The sequence below is a fragment of the Rattus norvegicus genome, chromosome 14 (genome assembly GCF_021556685.1).
Source record: "Rattus norvegicus strain SHRSP/BbbUtx chromosome 14, alternate assembly SHRSP_T2T, whole genome shotgun sequence".
NCBI classification, from domain to species: domain Eukaryota; kingdom Metazoa; phylum Chordata; class Mammalia; order Rodentia; family Muridae; genus Rattus; species Rattus norvegicus.
In genome coordinates this window covers 74939632-74964705 of record NC_141547.1, presented here as the reverse complement: position 1 = coordinate 74964705, position 25074 = coordinate 74939632, and the positions used below count along the sequence as shown (strand labels likewise).

General features: G+C 36.5%; 1 pseudogene; it reads right to left on the bottom strand.

Moving 5' to 3' along the window:
- Positions 1 to 24326: 24326 nt before the first annotated feature.
- Positions 24327 to 24495, bottom strand: LOC148001394 (U2 spliceosomal RNA; annotated as a pseudogene).
- Between the last annotated feature and the right edge of the window lie 579 nt (positions 24496 to 25074).

Below are 25074 nucleotides of genomic sequence, written 5' to 3'. Positions count from 1 at the left end.
TTCACATACTTTTCTAATAAGAGAAAACAACTGAGATTAAAATAGAAACACTAATACTTTGGGCATAATCCTCATAACTTCCCCTTACATGGCTTTCATTAGACTTCAACACTGTAAGTCTATGGAAAACACATCGTTACTTCAATCTAAGCTTCACATGTGCTTCTGCATGTGAGTAAATTATCATCAATGCTGTCTTTCATTAACTGAAAAGAATATATACATTATTCCTTAGATGTTTGGCTAAGATCAAGTATAGCATATACAGTGAATTCTCACTCAAGTTTAAATATTTTTGAATAACACTTATATTTATATTGAATATATAGATAGATATCTATGTAGACAGAAATCTATATGAATATATATATATATATATATATATATATATATATGCCATTTAACAGAAATATCTGCAAAATGTGTGTCTTTTACAAGTATGCTTTAAAAATACTTGAGACTAAAAAACAAATGACAGGCAGGGTGAATAAATGATTTCATTTCCCTCCTAAAGACATAGATTGTACTCGACATTTTTTACATACAATGTGTTGAAGGTCATCTTGCTTTAGACAATGCTGTATTTGACATCTGTATCCCTGAAAGGAAGGATTTCCATGCACTTCATTTAAACTCCTTTCCAGGTCCTACAGCTTGTGATCAGCTTTTGCCACCCTCTCTGTTGACACTATTGATGTGTGCCCTTCCCTTTTATTTGTGTACCTATTATCTAAGTGGTAGCTGCTGAGAGCAGAGTATGCCAGCAATGCTGTTAGCTAGGTGCCACTTTCCCTTTATTTCAATAGTTGTAAATACTATGCAGGGCAAGGTCATGTGTTTGGTGAAGGTCAAACTAGAGAAGTTGAGGAAAATGTTAATTAGGTCTAAATAACTCTTAAACCTATCATTTCTCCAGAGTGTTAACGTGGGTCCTAAAAGTGGCAATTCCCCTCTGAGTTCTCATTATAGGAGCTTATTTACTGTCTCTCACCTTGTTACATTCCTTTAATTGTTTGAGACAATAAAACATAGAAAAAATAGTAGGATGGAAACTACTTTGTACATAGCTTTCTGAACAGATTTGTGCCTGCCGGAATAATTGCAGATGGAATCAATGTCACCCTGCTCACCCTTACAGTGGCATTCTTTCTTTGTTATTAATTAATTTACAGAAGGTGCCTTAATTGCAGAATCTGGGAGGCACTCTCCGTAAATGCTTTACATGACAAGAGGACATGATCTGCAATCTTCAGATTATTAAACTTGCTACCAAGAGAAAGCATACTTTAGGGACCAAAGAGATTAGTCAAAAGATGTCCATGTGTTCTGTAGGGGGCAGATGGCCTGGGCCAGGAAAAACCACCTGATAATCTTCCTACTGAGTGACTCTAATTATTTACTAGAAGGATTCAGATGATCTGGCCCTTCTCCACAGTTATGGATATTCGAAAACAGGATACATGAAACCACTCAGTTATCTAAAATCACTGGTGAAAACAAATTCCCCAGACCATTTTTACATTGTTTGCAACATCCCAGAATACAAGCCAAGGAGACTGTAGAAGACAGCCTGAATGGGGATTATAATACCAGTGTCTGTCACTTGTCCATAGCCTTCTTCTTCCATACTAAGCTCTGACAGGGGTTATGCCTTCCATGCATTTTGTACTTGGCTGTACTCTATGCTTCAGGGTGAATCCTGGAGTACTTTGTGTCTTTAAACTAAATAGAAGACATCAACCGCAGAGGGAAAAGGCATGAGTTCTTGGCTTTAGATCTAGGTTCAAAACTCAATTTGTAGGTGGCTGTAGGAGCAGTCTATGTGAGCCTAACAGAGTATTCAGTGAGAATAATATCTCAAAAAAAGGGATTTGTGGACTCATACCAATACAGTAGAAACTATTAAAATGCATTATTTTCTCATTTTACACTTTATTTGCAAGGGTTATGTTATCTGTGTTTCAGGTAAATGGATTATTAAGCAGTGTCTGAACTGCTATTACAAAAAGTTGAGAGAAATAACTTAAAGGAAATATGTCTTTTTCTCTGTCTTTTGCATATGTGTTCATTTGTGTTATAATATGCACGTGTGTGTGCACATATGGTGGCCATAGGATTACTCTTTCTTAAGATCTGTCCAAGTCCTTAGAGGCCAGGTCTTATGTTATAATGGACCAACCTGACACCATTTCAATATTAAAAGCCATCTGGATTCAGGATAAAGCTAAGTTCATTCTTCATTTCTGTGAAACTTGGATTCAACAGATTTTTACCCATTTTTTGTAATTTGTCATGTTCTACACCCTATACCCTGGCCTCCACCCCAATAAAATAAAATGCTCTGCCAAAGAATTTTGAAACCCAATTTCTTAGGTAACTAGGTTTTTGTTGTTGTTGTTGTTTGTTTGTTTTGTTTTGTTTTGTTTTGTTTTCTAGAAATCCTCCAAATCTTGAAAGTCCCCTAGTCTTGAAGTTTTGGGAGTTATGTAAAACCACTTTCTATGTTTGATGCTACTTGTTTTCAAATTTCACATTAGAGCCATATCCTTGTCTGAGAGAAAACAAAACTTGAACAATTTGCTCAAATAATTTGAGTAATGGTCGTTACTCTTCTTTGGAAGGATCAGCACATTGCCCTGGATCTTACCTACTAAGATAAAGTGACAGGCCATAGAGGATCTGGGATCTTCCTGCCTCTGCTGTCCTGGTGCTAGTATGATTGGTGCTTGCCCTGTGCTTGACAGTTCTGGGAATATATCTGATTGCATGACAGTCACTAGATTAACTGAGATGTCAATCTTCTTCTCTTTTATTTGTCTGGCTTAAGTCTTCAGAGGTTTTCTTCTGTCTCTCATGGGACCCATAAATTTTGCTCTGTGGAAAGACAGAACCTAATAAAAGAAAAGGTTTTATGGAATATAGCTAGGCCGCCAAGGCAATTATGAAGCAGAGAAACAAGGAGCAGGCAGATCAGAAACAAGGTACATTGATTCCACTTTACAGAGTATGGCTTAGGAAGCCAATTGTGCCAATAGAGCTCTTACTCTTAATTCATACCATCTTCTAGTGGTCATTTGACTAACTCATTAGTGGATAAATGATAAAAAAAAAAGAGCTCTTACTACTAAAAAACCAGTCAAAGACCCAAACCTCAACTTAGTACAGTGGGGGATTGAGCCACGCTTTCATGATTTTTCTGGGACTAGTTCATATCTGAATCATACTAAAATGACTATCGTCTCATTACCAACCATAACACAGAACTTGGTAATTACACTACTAGACTACTCCATTACTCATTTCTTCAGTCAACACATTTCTATGAACTTACTTAATCTATGATATGAACTCTGCCAGTAATGGTAAATGTGCTATAAGATATAAGAGTTTAGGGTTGGGGGAAGAAAAATGTGAGGTAGAAATGTTATTTATCTACCTATCTGCCTATCCATCTATCCATCTACCCATCTAGCCATCTATCTATCTATCTGTCTATCTATCTATATTTCTTTCTTTCTTTCTTTCTTTCTTTCTTTCTCTCTCTCTCTCTCTCTACCCATCCATGTATCATCTATCTATATGTTATGTTATATTATTATATATTTTATATATTATTATATAGCATACATATGTTATATACTATAATATATCATATTATATATTTATATAAAATGAGTTTATTAATCCTCAAATCATATCTTACTTTATTAACAAGAAATGAAAATTACTGACTACATACAGAGAAGGAATGACATCTTGTGTCTTATGTCTCAGCACTGTTCCAAATTATATGAATCTGTTCTTTATAATCTGAAAAATCTATCTCAATTTTCCTAAGCCAACCTAAATATACTTTATAAAGACTTAGGGGATATGGTATCCAAGAAAAAATTATTTTTGTAATCACAGAATGGAGCATTGATTGAGACAAATTATTTAATGTAGATCAATTAGTATGTTGTCCTAGGATTTAACAAGTCAGAATCAGTGGGTTTAAAGTCATCTGTTATAAAATATAAAATGATAAATAGTATAAAAAAGAATAAAATATATAATAACGTACCTGAAATATGATGGTATATTTTTTTAAATTAAGGATGTGAAAGAACAAGGAGGCTTCTGGGACAGGATATAAAGTTAAGGAACTTCAATATAAATTTATAAATAGGTTTTGAATTCATGAGCTGTAAACCCTAAGGCATATACTAGCCAGCAGAGGGAGAAACTGATGCCCCTGATCTTCTCTAGGCTTGCATAATTCTCTTTTTAACTGTGTTACATGTATGTTTTATTAACTAAAATACAGTTTCTTGTTTTTGTCATTCTCTTGTCTAAATAAAGCTTATCTTATTCATTAAATCAGGTATTTTGCATCCTTTTGATTTTATCACTTCCTAATCCACCTTGGAAAGACATTGAGTAGAGGCTCATAAACAGCTTTTACTAATTTATTTTCAGTATCATGGTCTCTTACCACACCATCAATTATTTAACCAGTTCTCTCTTGAGGGATTTTCAACTTGCTCCCAATCTTTTTTCTATTGCTAACAGGATTTCAATGGATAACTTACTTCATGCATCATTTCACAGAACTTTCTGAGTAGTGATCCCAAAGAGTATTCCTAAAACAAGGCACTATGATAAGTCTTGCATATTCTATTTTGTTGATGGCTTCATTGTTGGACGTTGAATGAATTGATTCAAGATAAGTGATTTAATTGACGAAAGAAAAAGAATGAAATGAGAGTTTGGAGGTAATTTCAGATAGAGGAGTTTAAGTTCCAATAAGGAATCGGATATCCCAAATGGGGAAGGCCATAGTTACTTTTCTATTGCTGTGTTAAAACTGTGTGACCAAAAGCAACTAGTGGAGGAAAGGGTTTATGTACCCTTACAAATTTCAAGCCAAACTCTATTAATAAAGGACATTGGGACATGAGTGAAGACAGGAACCCAGAGGCAGGAACGGAAGCAGAAACCAACATTATTGGCTCCCTCCCCAGGTCTTGTGTGGCACACAATCCACAGTGGATGGGTTAGGTTCTTCCACATCAGTCATTGACCAAGAAAATGCACTACAGAATTCCCTATAAGCAAAATTATGAGAGTATTTTTTGATCTAGAATTCTAACTTTTTTTTAAGTCGACATAAAAATAACAAGCACAGGGAGACATAGAAGGAGCCTAAAAGGTTTCTAAGAAGAAACCCCATCACTAAGGTGGGCTGTTTGAATTCAATACTTCTTTAAAATCTTCTGTGGATTTTAAGGTGCCATCACCTGCTAAGAATGAATGGATTTCTGCTAAAAGAAGAGGACAGTACAGTATGCATAAACAAAACAAAACTTCAAATAATTTAGTGAGATGAAAATAGAAGACAGAGGGAGTAATTGAAGAAATTCTGGATTGTTATATATGACCAGTAGTAATGTCAGAGGGATGCTGTTGCCTCCTGTGTGGAATACACTAAAGCAATTAAAAGTTGCAATATTTAAAGGAGCAGAGATTGGTCCCATATATGATACGCAGCAAACAGCAACAATATGAATATCAAAACCAAAATCCCAGATTTGCAATTCTGGACTTTTTTTCCCCCAACACTTAGAAGAGGCTAGGTACTAGGGACATCTGCTACTTCATTCTAGCCTATCCAATTGTTGGTAGTAACCATAGGTGTCTCTAATTACAGATCCTTTACTAATGAATTGAGATGCTAATAGTAAATCAAAGTTTAAGTATATGTACAATGTTAGCCAGCATGATTACAAAAATGAAAACGGACTTTTACTTAGTACAGACAGGCTTCAAACTTATGATTCTCCTGATGAAGCCTCTCAAACCACAAACAGATTGAGAAAACACACACACACACACACACACACACACACACACACATGCACACACAATGTTTATGTGTGTGCATGTAAATTTGTTTTTAAGAAATGTGTAATATCATATGAACTTTTATTATCAGTGTCCTAAATTTATCTGGAAAGTGAGATAATACAGTTGAGCTTTATATTTAAATAGTTTATTTTCTTGTACATATGTTTTATTTCTAAGTATATCATAAATTGTGGGTACAGACAAAATTTCAAAATCCATATAGATTTCATGTCTGCCAACGTAGTCAGATAGGTAACTGCTTTGTCATTATTTAAAGGGAGCCCCTTTTTATAGATGATTTTTTATTTTCTATTATCTTTATAATAGTTTCTTAATATTTTTCATTTTTAAGCAAGTATTTGACCTTTACTCATCTATTAATCTCCATCGCTCTCCCCACTATCACTAGGAAACACTGCATCAACAGAAATAAACAGGATAGAAATATGCTTTCGATGAAGCAGAATGTCCTCTTCTACCAATGTCTCTGCTACTTCCAATTAGCGTCTTTTCGCCTCTTTTCCCCGACATACCCTTAAATTTGGGGCTTTCAATGATCTATGTCCCAGGAAATATCAATCTCTAGTTTTCACTCTCTTAATATTGTTCATATGTATATGAACAATACTTCTAATACTAATACTTCTTGGAAGAGCACATGTGATGGTCATTGCATAGCACTGTCATAGGTAACTTCTACACAGACTGGAGAGTTCTTCAGTGAAACAGAATGAACAACAGTCCCAGGTCTACCATGTATTATCCCCACTTTAGGCCAGAGAATTTTTTTGTTTTCTCATATCAAATATGCATAAAACATTGCTTCAAAACTTCTATGACAAAGAGCATTTTACTTTCGTATTTACATGTATGCACTCAACTTTCTGTGAGGATATGAGCTGAAGAAGCGTACCTTATGGCTCGTTCTCCTACCGCCAACAACAATTGATGTAATGGAACTAGGCAACTGATAGAAGATGCAGAAGAAATGGAATTGTAATGGAAATAATGTTGGAGAATACAACAATACAAAAGTCTTATGGCATTGATCCAGCTCACCTTACTAAAACACAAGAAGTGGCAAATAGATACAATCTGACTCCTAGTTTTTATTCAAAAAGGATTACATATGGCGAAGGTACATATGGTACAAGAAAATGAAAATACTCTTCCAATGAGTCTTTAAATAAGAAAATCTCAGAAGTAGATTTATTCTTCTCAAATGAATTTTAATGGGATACACTACAAAAGCTAAAGAAAACCACAAGGTTTGAAAGCCCGAGGAAGACATTTTCTGGACCTTACCAAGGCCATTTGTCATTTTGGCATTGCCTTATCTGTAAAGGAGAATATATTTAGTTTTTGGATGTAAAATGATAACAGAGCTTTAGCCATGTGTCTGGGGATTCAAAGCAAGATGAAGAAACAAGCTAGACTCCAAGAAGAGAAAAATCTGACAGCCAAAACAAAGGAAGATTTTTTTACAATTAAATAGACTAGACAATGAAATGAAAGCATATGTTAGGTAGGGGAAGGACATAAATATAAAATTAAGGAGATTCATCAGGATGGGGATTTTAATATGTAACTTTGTAATCATGACTTTTTCAAATAGAAATCCTATTGTTATTCATAAATATCCCCTTTACAATGATTCCATAGGCAGCTAGAAAAAGAGTACATCTCAGTGGTAGTGAATACTGGTTGCTCCTGCAGAAGATGTAGACAGGATACTCAGCACGCACATGCTAGCTAAGAACAGTCTTTGATTCTAGTTACAACGGAATCGATATATTCTCCTAGACTCCAGGGGTACTGGACACTTCTGATTCACAGGCCCCCATGCAGGCAGATCACTCATATACATAAAAATAAATTCCTCTTAACATCTTTTGAACTTTTCCAAAAGACCAGTATGTGAGCGAGCATGCATATACAAACACAAACTCTACAATAGTTACAGATGTCTCCATGGAGACATAGAGAGCAGATTAGAAAATGTTGAAATCTAAGTTCACTTAGAAATTCCTCTCTGCCCTGATGCTTTACTGGGTGGATTTTCACAACAGAGAGAACTCTGTGCTTTAAAGCCATTCCAGAAGGGAGAAGGAAGTGTTAAGGTTTGAATATAATATGTTCGGCATATGCTCATGTGTTGAACACTTGCTGCTGCTATTTTTAGTGGGTTCTGGAAACATCTCAGACAGAAGTCACCGAGGATATGGATTTATAGACTATACTGGACCCTTCTTCTTCATTGCTCTCTGGTTTATGTGCACCATGGGCTGGACAGCTTTCTTCACATGATTTTTCAATGCCTCACCACTGGTTCAAAATCAAGGGGATCAAAACCTTTGGGCTCCTGGGGATGGAGGGTGCCTATAAATCTATACTTGTTTATTTTAATTCTGAGCTAAAAAATCTATCTTCTTTATTTATGGCAGTTGTCATCTATTTATTTGTTTTTGTGATAATATATAAAACAAGAATAAAGCGTTCTGTCTCTCTCTGGTTGTTTATGGAGGAAACCTGATCCATAAAACAGGCCCCTTTCCCACTGGTTACACTTATTATTGGCCAAACAGGAGACAATCAAAGGAGAACCACTAATATCAAGCCAGTCAACTCTAGACAAGATCCTCTCTGTTTTTGAGGTTCCAATTCCCTCAATAGAGGTCAATTCCAGAGTATGGGAGCAAAGAGATAGGTGTCTGGGTAGAAGAGAAAGGAAAAGAGTGTGAATCATTACTTGAAAAAGCTTAAATATCTCTTTTTAAAGAGTGATTTATCCATAATCCTGAAGGTGATTGTTATGTCACTGAATACCTACAAAACCTTTTAATCTCACTGAAACTGTAGCTAAAGACCTTGTTAGAGTTCGAAAGGACACTTTCTGAAGGACATTGTCTGGAGAAGTCTGGCTAGTCACTGGAGAGACCTGCCAATGAGGCTGGTAATTTGGAAATGTCATAAATTTCCAGGGAATAGCTATCAGTTCTCTGAGCTAAAAAAGCTGACATATTTTCAGATGGCCAGACACTTGAGGAGATTGGATTTCAGAAGGATAACCCCCCACTAATCTTTTGTGTAAGGACTTTGAATTTAAGTCAGAAATCTTATTTGCTATTTAGTATTTACACTAAGTTATAGAATGCACCAAGTCGACTGTGGAATGCTTTTTACCAGTCAATGCCCATGGTTGGAAAATTCATATCAGAGATAAAATCAGGATAAGTTTTAAAAATATGCATTTATGAAGTGGAGCTAAATAGACAAAAATCTGGAATTTGATTAGACCTTGTGTTTACTTGGTTTTTATTTTCCCAGCACACACACACATTTTCTGCTAAGAAGGCAGTCTATACTTTCACAAGGTCTGGTATTCTTCCTTTAGGACATTTCAAATCCAAACAAGCACATTTGTTTCTACAATTCTCCAACCACAGGGTATGGTGTGTGTTATATGAATGCAAGGACAACTTCAGAATGTAAAACCATACAACATTTCAGAAATTCACACTTGAGATATTAATAAATATCTAAATAATAATCTAAATAAAAAATTTGGAGAGCAAGCATGGATCATAATAACGGCAGATAGATCATACCTTCATGTTAAAATATAATTGTTTGTATTCATGTCACTATAACTTTCAAGTCACTCAAGCATTTGTCACTCATGTGGTTCATTCTGTATGTGAGAAAACTAATGCTAAGAATGCTGGGAAACGGCTCAAACTCCAATGCTTCTCAGGATGGAGTCCGCCTGTGAATCTACACTGGCTTGTTCTAAATCTGAGTGAGAACTCTGTCCTTCTATTTATGGTAGTTGTGGTCTATTTATTTATGTTGTTATACTATATAAAATAAGAGCAATAAAACTATGTGAGTAATTTTCTGGTTATGAATCAAAAGTCAGTAATGAAGTCATTGGTTTCATTAATGTGTAGTATATTTTAATCAAATTTAAGCAGCATATTTTATGAGTGGTAAGAGCCACCTGCACCCTAGTCCAATTTGTGCAATTATAAAGTATAACACTAGACAACACTCACTCTCAGTAAGCTTTCATTTCAGTCTCTTGCAGTAGGGAAAAACTAGGCAGTCTTAAGGATCTTCTCCGGGTATCAGCTCCTCTCTTCTTAATACACTGCACTCATATTTATTGTAGATGACAAATCTTTAAATCTTCTCATGATTTTTGTAAGGATGGATCTGATGGGCACTCGGTGTCTAACACTATCATTCTGTATGTTTTGCTCAATTTGTCTCTCTGTTTTTCTCTCTGTGTCTCTGTCTTTTAGTGTCTCTGTCAACCTCTCTCTCTCTCTCTCTCTCTCTCTCTCTCTCTCTCTCTCTCTCCCTCTCTCTCTCTCTCCCTCTCTCTCTCCCTCTCTCTCTCTCTCTCTCTCTCTCTCTCTCTCTCTCTCTCTCTCTCTCTCTCTCTCTCTCTCTCTCTCTCTCTCTCTCTCTCTCTCTCTCTCTCTCTCTCCCTCTCTCTCTCTCATTCTTGGCTTCCTTCTATCTCATAATCATTGTTACCATGAGTATCTGTCTCTATGGAACATACTTATTTTGTAGCTTCTTCATTCTCATTATTTTTTCTTTGCTAAGAAAGAGAAGTGGATACATACGATGGAATTTTCTCTTTTTAATTGAGATATAAAGTAAACACGCATTAAGTTATACATTTTTGTGAATAGGAAATAATTTAGGTAAAATCACCTTGTCCTTGATGGAGAAAATACAGAGCTCCAAAAAAGTATTTTATACAAAAATCACTCAATAAAATAGTGTTAGAAAACAAATATTAAATTAAATAAAATAACTGAATGACCAAAACTAATTAATAGATGCTTACTGTTTTTGTGTGTATTTGTTTTACTACTTTTAATCTGGGAACCTTCCTTGGAAGAATAAAGACTTTAGACATCTACTCACAGCATGTTTTCAAAAATGACTTATTGTTTAAAGAAAATATAAAATTCCTATTAAAAATTGGTGTATTCAATCTGAGATTTACACATCTCCAACTTGAGATCTGAAAGATGCCACTGTGGCCTCTCCAGGAGTTCCAAGACTATGGAGAAATGTTCTAAAATGTATTGAGAGTAACATCAACCTTCAAGTGCAGAAATTTCTGTATGGAAGGAGAACTTAATCGAGGGGAAATGAAAACACAAGTGGACTTCTGACATCTTGGGTTTGCTAATGTTCATGCCCAAGGATGTGATGGAAGTCATTAGATGTGGTCAGACAGTAGTCTGATTAGCATATGCATGTGTTCACTCCCGTACAAGACACGGCAATGCAAGGTGAAAAACAAGTCATGGCCTGGGCATCTTGGACATTGTCTGCCAGTCCATCCGATCTCAGCACTGTCGTTGCTTCTGGACCATTAATTGAACAGGCTTCACTTCAGCATTCATCTCTGTGCTCTCTCCTTTTCCTGCTTCTCCGCATCCTGCCTTTGATGAAGAACCCTACTCCTTATAGCCTGTAATAATTCCCATGCTGATCATACAGGTTTATTATGGCCACAAGCTCATTTTGACACATAGGGAGTTTAAAGCATATGACTGTTATTCCTATATTAAGTTGATTTTCAAGCTTCAAAGCCATGAATTCCTTTTTGTACTTACCAACAATCACATAGTATTCTTTATTGGGTCCTTCCATCCTCTCTCTAGTCCACCTAGATTAGAGGACTCCTAATTTTACACCAATTTCTCATGCCATAATTTCTCCAGGATGTTAAAAACAAAATAATGTGTGTTAATATTTTGTGTGCATGCATGTCTCTTTACAATCTGTATGCAGTATTCATAGAAGCCAGATGAAGTTATTAGATCCCTTGGGGCTGTAGTCACAGACAGTTGTGAGAGATTTTGTGGGCTCTGGGACTCACCCAAATCATCCAGAATAGCAGCAGATTCTTGTAACCACTAAGTCAGACTGCACTCTAGCTCCCTAGGAAATAGAACTACTTATATCAAGAATTTTAGTATGCTTATTTTATCGTTACATTTTCTAATTGTGAATCTTCTCTTCAGCAGAGTGCATACATCTAACTTCTACTAGTCTTCTCTGCTTGGATACCTGAAGAGACCTCAAAGGCAACCAGTATGGAAATGAACTTAGCGTATGCCTTAAAAACTATATTATTCTTTTGGAACTTCTGTTTCAAAACATACCTGTCATTACTAAAAACTGGGGTTTGTCCTTTCCTGCCTCATCCCTTACTTCATCATTTAAATTTTGTTAATCTGTCTTCTAGATCACTTCTGAGAGACACTCATTTCTCACAAATGCGGTCTATGTTGTTTTTGAATCAGGCTAGTATAATCAAATTTTGCATCTTCTTCATATCTGAGAAGCAGTTCATTAATTTTTCCACCCATTCCAATAATACCTTATGGAATAATCAGCACTTAGAACTTTGGAAGGAGTTATGTGGCCCCATTAAAGTATTTTTTAGAGTTATACATCTCTAAAAAATTTATTAAGATAAATCTCAATATCTTAATTCTAGCTTGTGAGGTAGCAGTCATGTTTTTATTAAACTAAGAACTACAGCACTGGAAAACAAAGTATTTAATAATTATTTTATGAATTTTTGAATGAATATGAATATAAAGAAGGTAAGCACAAATATGAATGGAGGCATCTTCAAGAGTGTAAAATTGCTGTTTGATGGAAGATGGTATTTATAGACTGAAGTGAGTTGTTTTGATTTTACAAAATTGGAAAGTATGCAGAGATGGACATAATACATTAACTATATTCATGTATTCATATTAATCTCTCTTTCATCCTGTCTCATGGTATGTTTGTCTCTCACACAGGATATGTGTATGTGTGCATGTATATGTGTTAATTATTTTTATTTTATGTGTGTGTGTGTCTGTGTGTGTGTGTGTGTGTCTGTGGTCCTCAATAACACATACAAGCAGGTAGCCACAAAGCCCAGAGAGGGCATCAAATCCATACAAATATAAGTTATATTTAGTGAACTTGTTTGTGTGGTGGTGCTATAAGTTTATCTGTGTTTTTCTGGAAGCTAGAGGTGAGCATGGGTTGTGTTCTCCAATCACTAGCTCCTCACTCTTTATCGGGTTACTCATGGACCTTGCCAATTCATCTAGACCTAGGCTAAACAGGCCATGCGTCTCATCCTCCTGACTCTATCTCATCTGGAATTACAGGAAACCTCAATATGCTCGGCTTTTACATATGGGTGCTCTGTGTACAACACACCTCTTCACCTTCTTGTCCGAGCAATATCTCCAACTCAAATTGCTATGTATTTTTAACAGGAAAATGTTGGGCTTATGTAATGATTTGTAAAAGGAAAGTGACACCAAAGGAAGGAAAAATGCAATTGTGAATCCAAGCCACAGTGGAAATAAAATAATTTAAATCAAGTAAAATCAATCGAGAGTACCCCAGAGGAAAATGCAGATAAAATTTTCATCAAATGAAATACCTAATTTCTGATTAAATTTTTCCAATAAACATTAATTTAAAAATCTTGCTCATATATGTATATTTTAATTTAATATATTGTAATCCAGAAGTGAAGACAAAACTTAAAATGCTAAGGCTCATATCAAGTTCTGTTTATTTCCACAGCCTTTCTCCCCTATGAACAGTCATCATCTGTAAAGGAACAAGAATGGCTAACAGATATAAGAGGAATGTAAGAGTCCACATCATCCTAGGTTTATAAAGCATGGAAAGCACTCTGAGTATATTAGTGGTCAGAGGATGTGAGACTTCACCCTACATTGGTATGGTTCTCATGAAGGTAAATGTCCAGACCACCATGTGATAGTAAAGGAACCAGTAGCGAGTTGGTTTCTCGTGCAAGAACATTCTCCCGAGACTGATTGAGTTTGATAACCCTGGCTGCCTTTATAGAGCTTGGTGGTATTCTCTAGAAGAAAGTGGAAAGAAAGATAGAATAGAGGGCATGTGAACACTGCTAAGTCTGGTAAAAAGAATGAGGCAGTTGAAGTTCTCACAAACTCGTTATGTGTTAAGTCATACATTTGGTTTTATCCCTTTTCTTTTAGTTAAGCTTTTGTTACAATACTTTGTTTATAATATATAAATATTAAATATAATTAGTTATAATTCAAAAGTACTATAACAAATGCTTATCATTATAATAGTTTGTTATATTTTATTAAATCTAGTTGTCTCTTTGCCATTATTGAAGTATAATATGCTTTTGTAAGAAAAGGTATTTATTTATAATTATTCTTTGTACAATTCTGACATCTAAAAATATAGCCAGTATCAGCTATTTATGTTTCAATGGTGATAAGCGTGGATGTGTCAGCATCCATCCATCATCAAGCCAAGATTTGGGTGGAGCGGGAAGAAGCAGTTTTATTTGCATTAGGAGAAAAAGGGCTGCACAAATCTCAATCTTAAGCTAGAATTTAATTCAAACTTCCTCTACCCAGTAATTACACATATCACTAAGAAGGATGCATACCAGAATACATTTGATCTCTGTTCTTTAGAGACTTAGACAGCACAACTGGAGTTAAGTCTGACCCTGGATATCCTATTGACCTCCTTCTACTTTCTATGTGATTGTTTAGGTAAGGTCCATGCTATGATAACCACATTTGATAATCATCTTAACAGCAAATATGTGGCTTCTCACCTCTATTAAGTTCAATGTACTGTTATTAACTCTCTATGGCTTTCTATAATGATTTTGCCTGTATATACATATCAAAATAACCCTCTGGTATGACAGTGTCTAAAATAAAAAGATGAATACTGACAGAATCAGCCCCACTTCAAAAAGCATGTTTGGATGGGGAAATACAGGATCACTTCCATTCACTTAACCAATAATGGTCATATAACCACCCAAAATACAGAAGTTTGTTGTTTCCAGATAAAAACACTAGCAAAAGATATAACATCTATGTTTTTCATACTCAATTGAATATTAAATATTTAATTAAATATTAAATATTCAATTAAATATTAAAGTAAAAGATTGACTTTATGGGAATCAAGATATTGCTGAGTTAAAAGTTTACAATCCGAAATCAAATGATTATCATTAAAAATCTGCAGGGATTTTGCAATTTATGGGACTCCAGTATCCTTTGGAAGGTAAAACAAACAAAACATATTTAGAAGTTCGTTCTAACTCAAGAAGGATGCCAAAATGTGGATTCTTCACTCCTTCTTTAAAAGAGGAACAAGAATACCCATAGGAAGGGATAGGGAGGCAAAGTTTAGAACAGAGACTGAAGGAACACGCATTCAGAACCTGCCCCACCTGTGGCCCATACATATTCAGCCACCCAATTAGATAAGATGGATGAAGCAAAGAAATGTAGGCTGACAGAAACCGGATGTACATCTCTCCTGAGAGACACATCCAGAATATGGCAAATACATAGGTGAATGCCAACAGCAAGCCGGGGAACTGAGAACAGGACCCCCATTGAAGGCATCAGAGAAAGGACTGAAACCCCATATGAACAACAATGCCAAGCAACCAGAGCTTCCAGGGACTAAGCCACTACCCAAAGACTATACATGGACTGACCCTGGGCTCCAAATTCATAGGTAGCAATGAATAAATAGGCTAGTAGGGGCACCAGTGGAAAGTGAAGCCCTTGGTTCTGCCAAGGCTGGACCCCCAGTGAACCGGATTGTTGGGAGGAGGTGTTAATGGGGGGTGGATGGGGAGGGGAACATCCATACAGAAGGAAAGGGGGAGGGGTTAGGGGGATGTTGGCCTGGAAACAGGGAAAGGGAATAACATTTGAAGTGTAAATAAGAAATACCCAATTTAATAAAGATGGAGGAAAAAGAAGTTCTTTCTAACCATGGAATATAAATTTTAAAATAAGAATATATATTCATATATATATGTATACATATATACCCTTAAATGTAATAACTTTCCAAAGTAAAACCCAAACAAACAAAGCATAGGTGTGGTTCACACAGAATTAGCTTTGGCTGACAGAATGTATTTCAATAGTTTATGTAGGTTAGAAATTCAGCAAAAAGCTCTCCCAAGGATGTGATGTTTAAATAAAAAGCAGGCACAGTTGCATGAAGTCAGGGAGTATTTTTGACAGAAAACAGCATAACCATGAAAAATAAATCTTTGCTGGGTGGAAGTGAAAGAGAAACTGGGTCACTGTGGTTAGAGCAAAGAGACTTTGGGTATCATGAGTTGTTGAAGGATGAAGGAGTTCCACACATGCAGGCTATTATATTTAAGGACTACCAGAGAGTATGGGCATGGTAGACACCATTGGAGGATAAGATGCAGAAGAATGGCAGAAAAGGATTTATGTTGATTTCTGGCATAGTACAGTCTTCCAAACTGTGTGAATTCCTGAGCCCCCAAAATAGAACCTGTAATGACAGATGCCTGTGTGAGAGCCAAAGGCAATATCAGAGTTGAAAGGTGTTAAGCTTTACTTTCTTTCAATGAAACTGTCAGAAAAATACATTGTTACTGAAAAATGCCATTGTTGGCAAAATCTAGGTATACCTGCAAAGCTAAAGGAAAAGTGCAGGTGGGAAAATGCTAGTGTAGCAGGAGCAGGCACAAGGAACTCCAGATGGTATATTTAAATGGGTGATGTACATCTGGCCACCATCCTGGTGCACAGAGACAAAGAATGTTCTTGTATGAGTGTAAGATTCAACAAATGTAAATCTAGATCACATTGAGAGATTAGAGGATGAAGAAAAGCAAGTGTGAGGCATGCTGGGAAGACAGGTTCATGAAAGGGCACTACTTCAAAGAAAGGTCCATAAGAAAAAAGCTACCACTGGAAAAAAGAACTTCTTTTGTGAATGTATGAAGTGATGTATTACAAAAGGAGGGCATTTATCTCAAACACCATTCCCTGGAACCTTAAAACTCAAAATGACTTCAAGATCTGCATTGGCAAAATAGAGTAGGAAAAAGAAAGGATTCCTATTGTATAGGGTCCCTTTGTTACTATTGGAATATGCTAATGTCATTGGTATTATATATGGAGTTTCATCTAACTTAATAGAAATATACCTACTGATCAAAAATTTAGTTTGAATTTAATGGGTATGCCAAATTGGCAGTCATATGGTTGGAGATCACAAAATTATATATGTATCTGATATTCGATTTTACTTCAATCATTATCTACTTTAGGGTGTACTCATACCAACACTAATTGACAAATTATAAAGCTAGAAATAAAAATGTCTCAAAATTCCAAGGTCATAAGATTGAAAATAATTGATAGAGGTGGGCTGAAGTCAGATCTCTGACCTCAAAGACCATGCTTCCATTTAATCATCATTCTTATTCATCATTGGATTCAATAGACACCATTAGCTCTGACATCCAATGGGCATCCTCTTTTGAGCTGTAGTTTCATCATGTATTTTCTAGGTTTAAGGGTAGCATTGAATGAGCCCAACTTATCACCTTGAAGTTAAAGGGATGTGATAGCATAACAGGAAGAAGTTAGCATGCAACCCACTCAATGCTGCTGAACTATCATAAACATTTGTATTAGCGGCAGTCATCTTATGAATGGTCTAATAATAATACTCCACAGAGATAAAGTAAGATATCAAGAAGTTTTACTTCTAATACAAGCATGTCTCAAACATCTAGGGGTTCTGATATTCCGACCAGCCGTTTAATCCATTCCTGCAGATAATCCCTTCTCTCATTTTCGTGGTGAATGTCAGAAGAATTCATGAAAGTCTACTATGATATACTGACAGGGAAACAGCAAATCCAAGTTGGTGAATGCATGTGTGCTACTAGATTGGCAAATATATCATCCACTTTTAAAAATACACTTAGCTCTAGGGGATAGAAAGATGGCAGAAGTTAACTACTGAGCTACTAAGAATGAAGACATCCCCCACAGATCTCTGTACCAAAATCCCGTGGGGGCAAGAGCTGAACTTTCAGAGGTGTGAACAATCCTGTGAGCTCAGGGGAGACCAGTACTTCTGCTTACATTCCTGGCACAAGAGGAACCCACCTAGAGCCCTCTGGACACAGTAACTTGGAGAGGTCAGGGGAGGAACCTGCCAGGCTCTGCTTGTGCCCAGAGCTGAAACCCAGTTGACAGGAGAGCTGACATACCTGAGAGCAAAGGTAAAACCACCACTTCTGTTCTAAGAAACGCTTCTGAGGACTAAGGATACATGAACCCAAGACCAGTCTGGATCAGGACCATTCAGGTTTCTGCCAGTACCCAGGGCTGACCAGGTCCCATAGTTGTCTATACTCAGATCCTGCTGGGAGAAAGCTGGTTGCTAGGAGTGCTGACACACAGGAATACAGGAGGGTCAAGCCACTGTCAGGGACAGCAAGACCATCTACAAAAGAGCCAACCAGATGGCAAGAGGCAAGCACGGGAACCTAAGCAACAGAAACCAAGACTCCTTGGTATCATCAGAGTTCAGTTCTCCACCAAAGCAGATACTGGATATCCCAACACACCAGAAAAGCAAGATTAGGATTTAAAATCACATTTTATCATGATGATGGAAGATGTTAAGAAGGTCATAAATAACTCCCTTAAGGAAATACAGAACAACACAAGTAAACAACTAGAAGCCCTTAAAGAAGAAACACAAAAATACCTTTAAAGAATTATAGGAAAAGACAACCAAAGAGGTGAAGAAAATGAACAAAACCATCCATGATGTAAGAATTAAATAGAAACAATAAATAAATCACAAAGGGACACAACCCTATAGATAGAAAACCTAGGAAAGAGATCAGGAGTCATAGACAGAAGCATCACCAACTGAATACAAGAGATGAAAGAGAGAATCTCAGGGGCAAAAATTACACAGAAAACATTAATACAATAGTCAAAGAAAATGCTTTTTGCATCAAATCCTACTACAAAAGCTTACATTCACCAAAACTGGAAAATCTGGAGGAAATGGACAATTTTCTAGACAGATACGAGGTACCAAAGTTGGATCAGGAGCAGAGAAACCATCTAAACATTCCCATAAATGCTAAAGAAATAGCAGCAGTATTAAAAGTATCTCCAACATTAAAAGTCCAGGAGCAGATGGGTTTAGTAGAGAATTTATCATATCTTCATGGAAGACCAATACTGTCCAAATTATTCAAAAAACAGAAAGAGAAAGAGCACTACCCAATTCCTTCTGTGAAACCACATTATGTTCACACCTAAACCACACAAAGACCCAACAAAGAAAGTGAAATTCAGTCCAATTTCCCTTATGAATATCAAAACAAAAATACTTAACAAAATTATCACAACTGAATCCAAGAAGATATCAAAATGATCATCCATCACGATCAAGTAGGCTTCATCCCAGAGATGCAGAGATGGTTCAATATATGGAAATCCATCAAGGTAATCCACTATATAAACAAACTCAAAGAAAAAACCACATGTTCATCTCATTAGATCCTGAGAAAGCATTTGACAAAATTCAACATCCCTTCATGTTAAATGTCTTGGAAAGATCAGGAATTCAAGGCCCATACCTAAACATAGTCAAAGCAATATACAGCAAACCAGTAGCCAACATCAAACTGAATGGAGAGAAACTTGAAGTAATCCCACTAAACTAAGGGACTAGACAAGGCTGCCCACTCTCTCCCTACTTATTAAATATAGTACTCAAAGTCTTAGCCAGAGCAATCAGACAACAAAAGGAGGTTAAAGAGATAGATATTGGAAAGGAAGAAATCAAAATATCACTATTAGCAGATGATATGTTAGTATACTTAAGTGACCCCAAAGACTTACCAGAGAACTACAAAACCTGATAAACAACTTCAGCAAAGTGGCTGGATATAAAATTAACCCAAACAAATCAGTAGCCTTCCTCTTCTCAAAGGATAAACAGTCTGAGAAAGAATTAGGGAAATGACACCCTTCACAATAGTCACAAATAACATAAAAATACCTCAGTGTCACTCTAACCAAGCAAGAGAAAGAGAAAGAACTTCAAGTCTCTGAAGAAAGAATTTGAAGATCTCAGAAGATGGAAAGATCTCCCGTGCTCATGGATTGGCAGGATGATTATTGTAAAAATGGAGATTTTGCCAAAAGCAATCTACACATTCAATGCAATATCCATCAAAATTCCAACTCAATTCTTCATATGGTTAGAAGAGCAATTTGCAGATTGTTTGAAAAACAAAATTTCCAGGATAGAGAAAACTATCCTCAACAATGAAAGAACTTCTGGTGGGATCATCATCCCTGACTTCAAGATGTATTACAGAGCAATAATGATAAAAACTGTATGGTATTGGTATAGTAACAGGCAGGTAGATCAATGGAATAGAATTGAAGACCCAAATATGAACCCCAAACATATGGCCAATTGATTGTTGACAAAGGAGCTAAAACAATCCAGTGGAAAAAAAGACAGCATTGTCAACAAATAGTTCTGGTTCATCTGGAGGTCAGCATACAGAAGAATGCAAATTGATCCATTCTTATCACCCTGTACAAAGTTCAAGTCCAAGTGGATCAAGAACCTCCACATAAAACCAGAAGCAAACTAAGAGAAGAATAAGTGGGTAAGAGCCTCACACACATGTGCTCTGGGGAAATTTTCCTGAATAGAACATCAATCGCTTATGCTCTAAGGTTAAAAAAATCAACAAGTGGGACCTCATAAAATTGCAAAACTTCTAAAATGAAAAGGACACTGTCCTTAGGACAAAATGGTAACCCACAAATTGGGAAAAAATCTTTACCAATCCTACATTTGATAGAGGGTTAATATCCAACATATACAAAGAACTCAAGAAGTTAAACTCCAGAGAATCAAATAACCCTATTAATAGATGAGGTACAGAGCTAAACAATGAATTCTCAGCCGAGGAATATTGAATAATTGAGAAGTACCTAAAGAAATGTTCAAATTCCTTAGTCTTCAGGGAATTGCAAATAAAACAACCCTGAGATTCCACCTCACACCAGTCAGAATGACTAAGATCAAATACTCAGGTGACAAAAGATGCTGTCAAGAATGTGGAGAAAAGGGAACACTCTTCTGTTGTTGGTGAGAATGTATACTGGTACAACCAATGTGGATATCATTTTGGAGGTTCCTCAGAAAACTGGACATAGTATTACCTGAGGACCCAGCTATACCACTCCTGAGCATATACCCAAAAGATGATCCAAAATATAACAATGACACATGCTCCACTATGTTCACAGCAACTTTATTTATAATAGCCAGAAGCTGGAAAGAACCCAGATGTCCCTCAGCAGAGGAATGGATACAGAAAATGTGATACATCTACACAATGGTGTACTACTCACCTATTAAAAATAATGACTTCATGAAATTCAACGGAAAATGGGTGGTACTAGAAAATATCATCCTGAGTGAGGTAACCTAATCACAAAAAAAAAACAAAAAAACAAAACAAAACAAAACAAAAAAAAAAACACACATAGTATGCACTCACTGATAAGTGGATATTAGCCCCCAAGATTAAATTACCCAAGATACAAACCACAGACTACTTGCAGCTCAAGAAGAAGGAGAAGGATGACCAAAGTGTGGATGCTTCAGTCCTTCTTAGAAGGGGGAACAAAAATATTCATTTGGGGGTGTCATGGAGACAAAGCTTGGAGCAGAGTCTTAATGAATGGCCATTCAGAGCCTGCCCCACCTGGGGATCCTGCCCATATATATACAGCCACCACTCCCAGACAATATCACTAATGCCAAGGAGTATATGCTCATAGGAGCCTTGTAGAGCTGTCTCCTGAGAGGCTTTGCCAGACCATGACAAATACAAAGGCAAATGCTAGCAGTCATCCATTGAACTGAGAACAGGGTCCTCATTGGAGGAGTTAGCGTAAGGATTGAAGGAGCTTGCAACCCCATAAGAACAACAATATCAATCAATCAGAGTTCCCAGGGAGTAAACTACTACCCAAAGACTACACATGGACAGGCCCATGGCTCCAGCTCATATGTAGCAGAGGATGGCCTTCTTAGGTACCAATGGGAGGAGAAGCCCTTGGTACTGCCAAGGATGGACCCCCCACCCCCAGTGTAGGGGAATATCAAGGTGGGGTGGTGGGAAGGGGTGGGTTGTTGGGGGAGGAACACCCTCATAGAAGAAGGGGGCTGGGGGCTGGGATAGAGACTTTATGGATAGGAACCTGTGAAAGAGGATAACATTTGAAATGTAAATAATAAAATATCCTATAAAAATAGGTAAATTAATTAATTAAAAAAGAATGAGTATATCATGAGTTTTGCCGGCAAATGGATGGAACTAGAAAATATCATCCTGAGTAACATAACCCAGACCCAAGAGGATGTACATGTTATGTGTTCATTAATAAGTGAATATTAGCCAAAAATGTACAGAATTCCCAGGATACAATCCACAGAATTCAAGAAAGGTAACAAGCAGAAGGGCGCAAGTGAGCATGCCTCAGTCTCACTTGGGAGGAATACAAAGTTATCACAGGAGCAGGAGGAGGGAGAGACATAAGTGGGAAGGGTGACAGGGAGGGCAAGAAGGGAATGAGATCAAGTGTTGTGGGCAACAGGACCGAAGTCTTGAGGGCCAGCAGAAAGAATGGAACTAGACAACTTCAGGAGCTAGGAGTTGAGGGGGCCCTCCAGGTTACTCCAGAGCTATGGAAGGTGAGAGACTTTCAGGATTCAAAGGGAGGGACCTTAGATGAAATGCCCTACAGTGGGGAGCGGGAACGAATGAGTCCACCTCCAGTAAAAAGACATCAAGTAGAGGGATGAGGCTGCTATCCTACAATCAAAAATTCTGACCCATAATTGTTCCTGTCTGAAAGAATAAAAATGGAGAAAGCATGACGAAAAGGAGATCAGTGACAAGCCCAAATTGAGATGAAGCTCAGGTGCAGGCCGCAAGGCCCGACACTATTATTATTGATGCTTTGCTGTGCCTACAGTCAGGGTCTGAAAGACCCAACAAGCAACTGAAAGAGTTCGATGCAGATATTTACACCAAACCAATAGGCAGAAACAGGTGAACGCTGTGGCCAAATTAGGGAAAAGCTAGAAGAAGCTGGGGAGGAGGCTGACCCCATGGGAAGACCAGCAGTCTCAACTCACCTGGACCTCCCGGATCTCTCGGACACAGAGCCCCCATCAGATATACAGCAAGGACATCTAAGTCTGGATTCAGTCAGTGAAGCTGCACCTAACCCTGGAGGGACTTGGGGCTCCAGGGAGTGGGGAGGTTTGGTGGGGTGTGGTGTGTGGGGACATCTTCTTGGAGATGAGGTAGGGCTGGAGGAAATTTGGGATGTGGAACGGTCGCAGGGTGGATCGGTAGGGGGAAAAAGTCTGAACTATAAAATAAGATTAAAGAATAAAAATAAATAAATATTTAACATGCAAAAAACAAACAAACAAACAAACAATCTTATTGGCAACACTTCCCAAGGATGGGTTTGGTTCTCAGCAACAAAATCTTGGATTACAACCATCTGTTATCTCCAGTTCTAGGACATCTGACATCTGGCTCAGGAACAAAACATACACATGGTCAAAGACCAATACACATAAAATAAAAATAAATAACAGTCTACAAATAAAAGAAAATTAGTTATTATTTAATATATCAGTATATTATATTTTTGGAAGAAGGGTGGTGAGATGGTTTATTTGAAACTAAGGAAATTACTATATATTATTTTACAGTTTATTACAGTTGACATTAAGTTCATTTCAACAACACTATTATATTCTACACTCAAGATTGTTATATTTGTAGTAATTATTTAAATATTAAAAATAAATTCTAAATTTATTTAGTTTGATAGATATGAATATATTTTCATCAGAAATGTAAATCTCAGTATAAGCAAAATGCAAATATTTTAGAATTATTTTATATCTCATATTAAATATAATCTACATATTTTAATCCATCAGTTAAATAAAAGTGAAAATGCAAATTTTATGTTAAGTGTAACTTATAAATAAAAATTATTTAAATAGGTTAGATTTCTTTTATTTTTAAATGTGTTTTTATGGACTATTTTTTAAACATAAAACATGTTAATTCAGCATTCAATGAGAAATCTAGTTACTAAATTAAAGATGAGAACTAAATATAAGGAAAGCATGAGTTATATATAGCCATAGCATGTTAATCAGCTGCTGGAAGTGACCGTGATGTTCAAACGCTAAATAATGGTGTCTCCAAAGTACATTTTTTTAACATTAAGAGAAGAAAAAAAAAAGAATGTGTCAGAACTGAAATACATTATTCTTAACTCTATGAGAATATATTGTGAATATCTTAGATTATATGGCTAGTCAGTAACTTGCCTCATGCACTGAATGTCCTAGTATCTGTCTAAAAAGTCTTATATTTTTTTCCCTTTCATTTAACCAATTCTTTTCTCTGAGGTTTGGGATTTCCTGGACGTACTGCAATACTAGATCTAGGTGGGAAATGGTCAGAGGAATTGTCTAAGCTCCAAAAATCTACATATTATAGAGTACTTAGAATATGTTAGATATTAGTCTGATAAGAACACATACTACAATTGATCTTAGCAAAAAAGGGTGAGGAGGAGTGTTTAATCATTATTTCTGGATATGGTCTGCAAATGCTTCCAAAATAGAATAGAAATGGACTTGGTAAACTTGGCAAGACAGACGGCCCCCTGCAGTGTGTGTAGACAAGATCCATCTGTTGAAGTCCTGAAAAGGAAAGAAAGATGGAGAGAATCTGGGTTTTATCTCTAGCTACATCAATTGAAGCATAGGTCCTCTGCTCTTGGAGCAGAGTTTATACCAAAGACCATCTTGTTTCTCAATAGTTTTGACAAGAGTTTAAATCCTAGACATTCCTAGACTTCAGGTGGTAGATCTTGTGACGTTACAGTTTCCATAATAACATAAGCCAATTCCTTATCATAAACCTCATTTTATATCCCTCATAAGTCTGCTTCTTGGGAGAACTCTGACTCATACAACTACTTCATCTCTACTTTTGCCTCTAAAAAGCATCAGGAGTGTAAAGTGCATAAAATTTTGTCTTTCTGTAATAATACTTGTTTTGTTATTTTTAATTATTACTTTCTCTATTCTTGCCTGTTTGGGATTCTTATGCTATAAGGTGATTGCCACAGAACACAGTTCAGATCCTGCCAC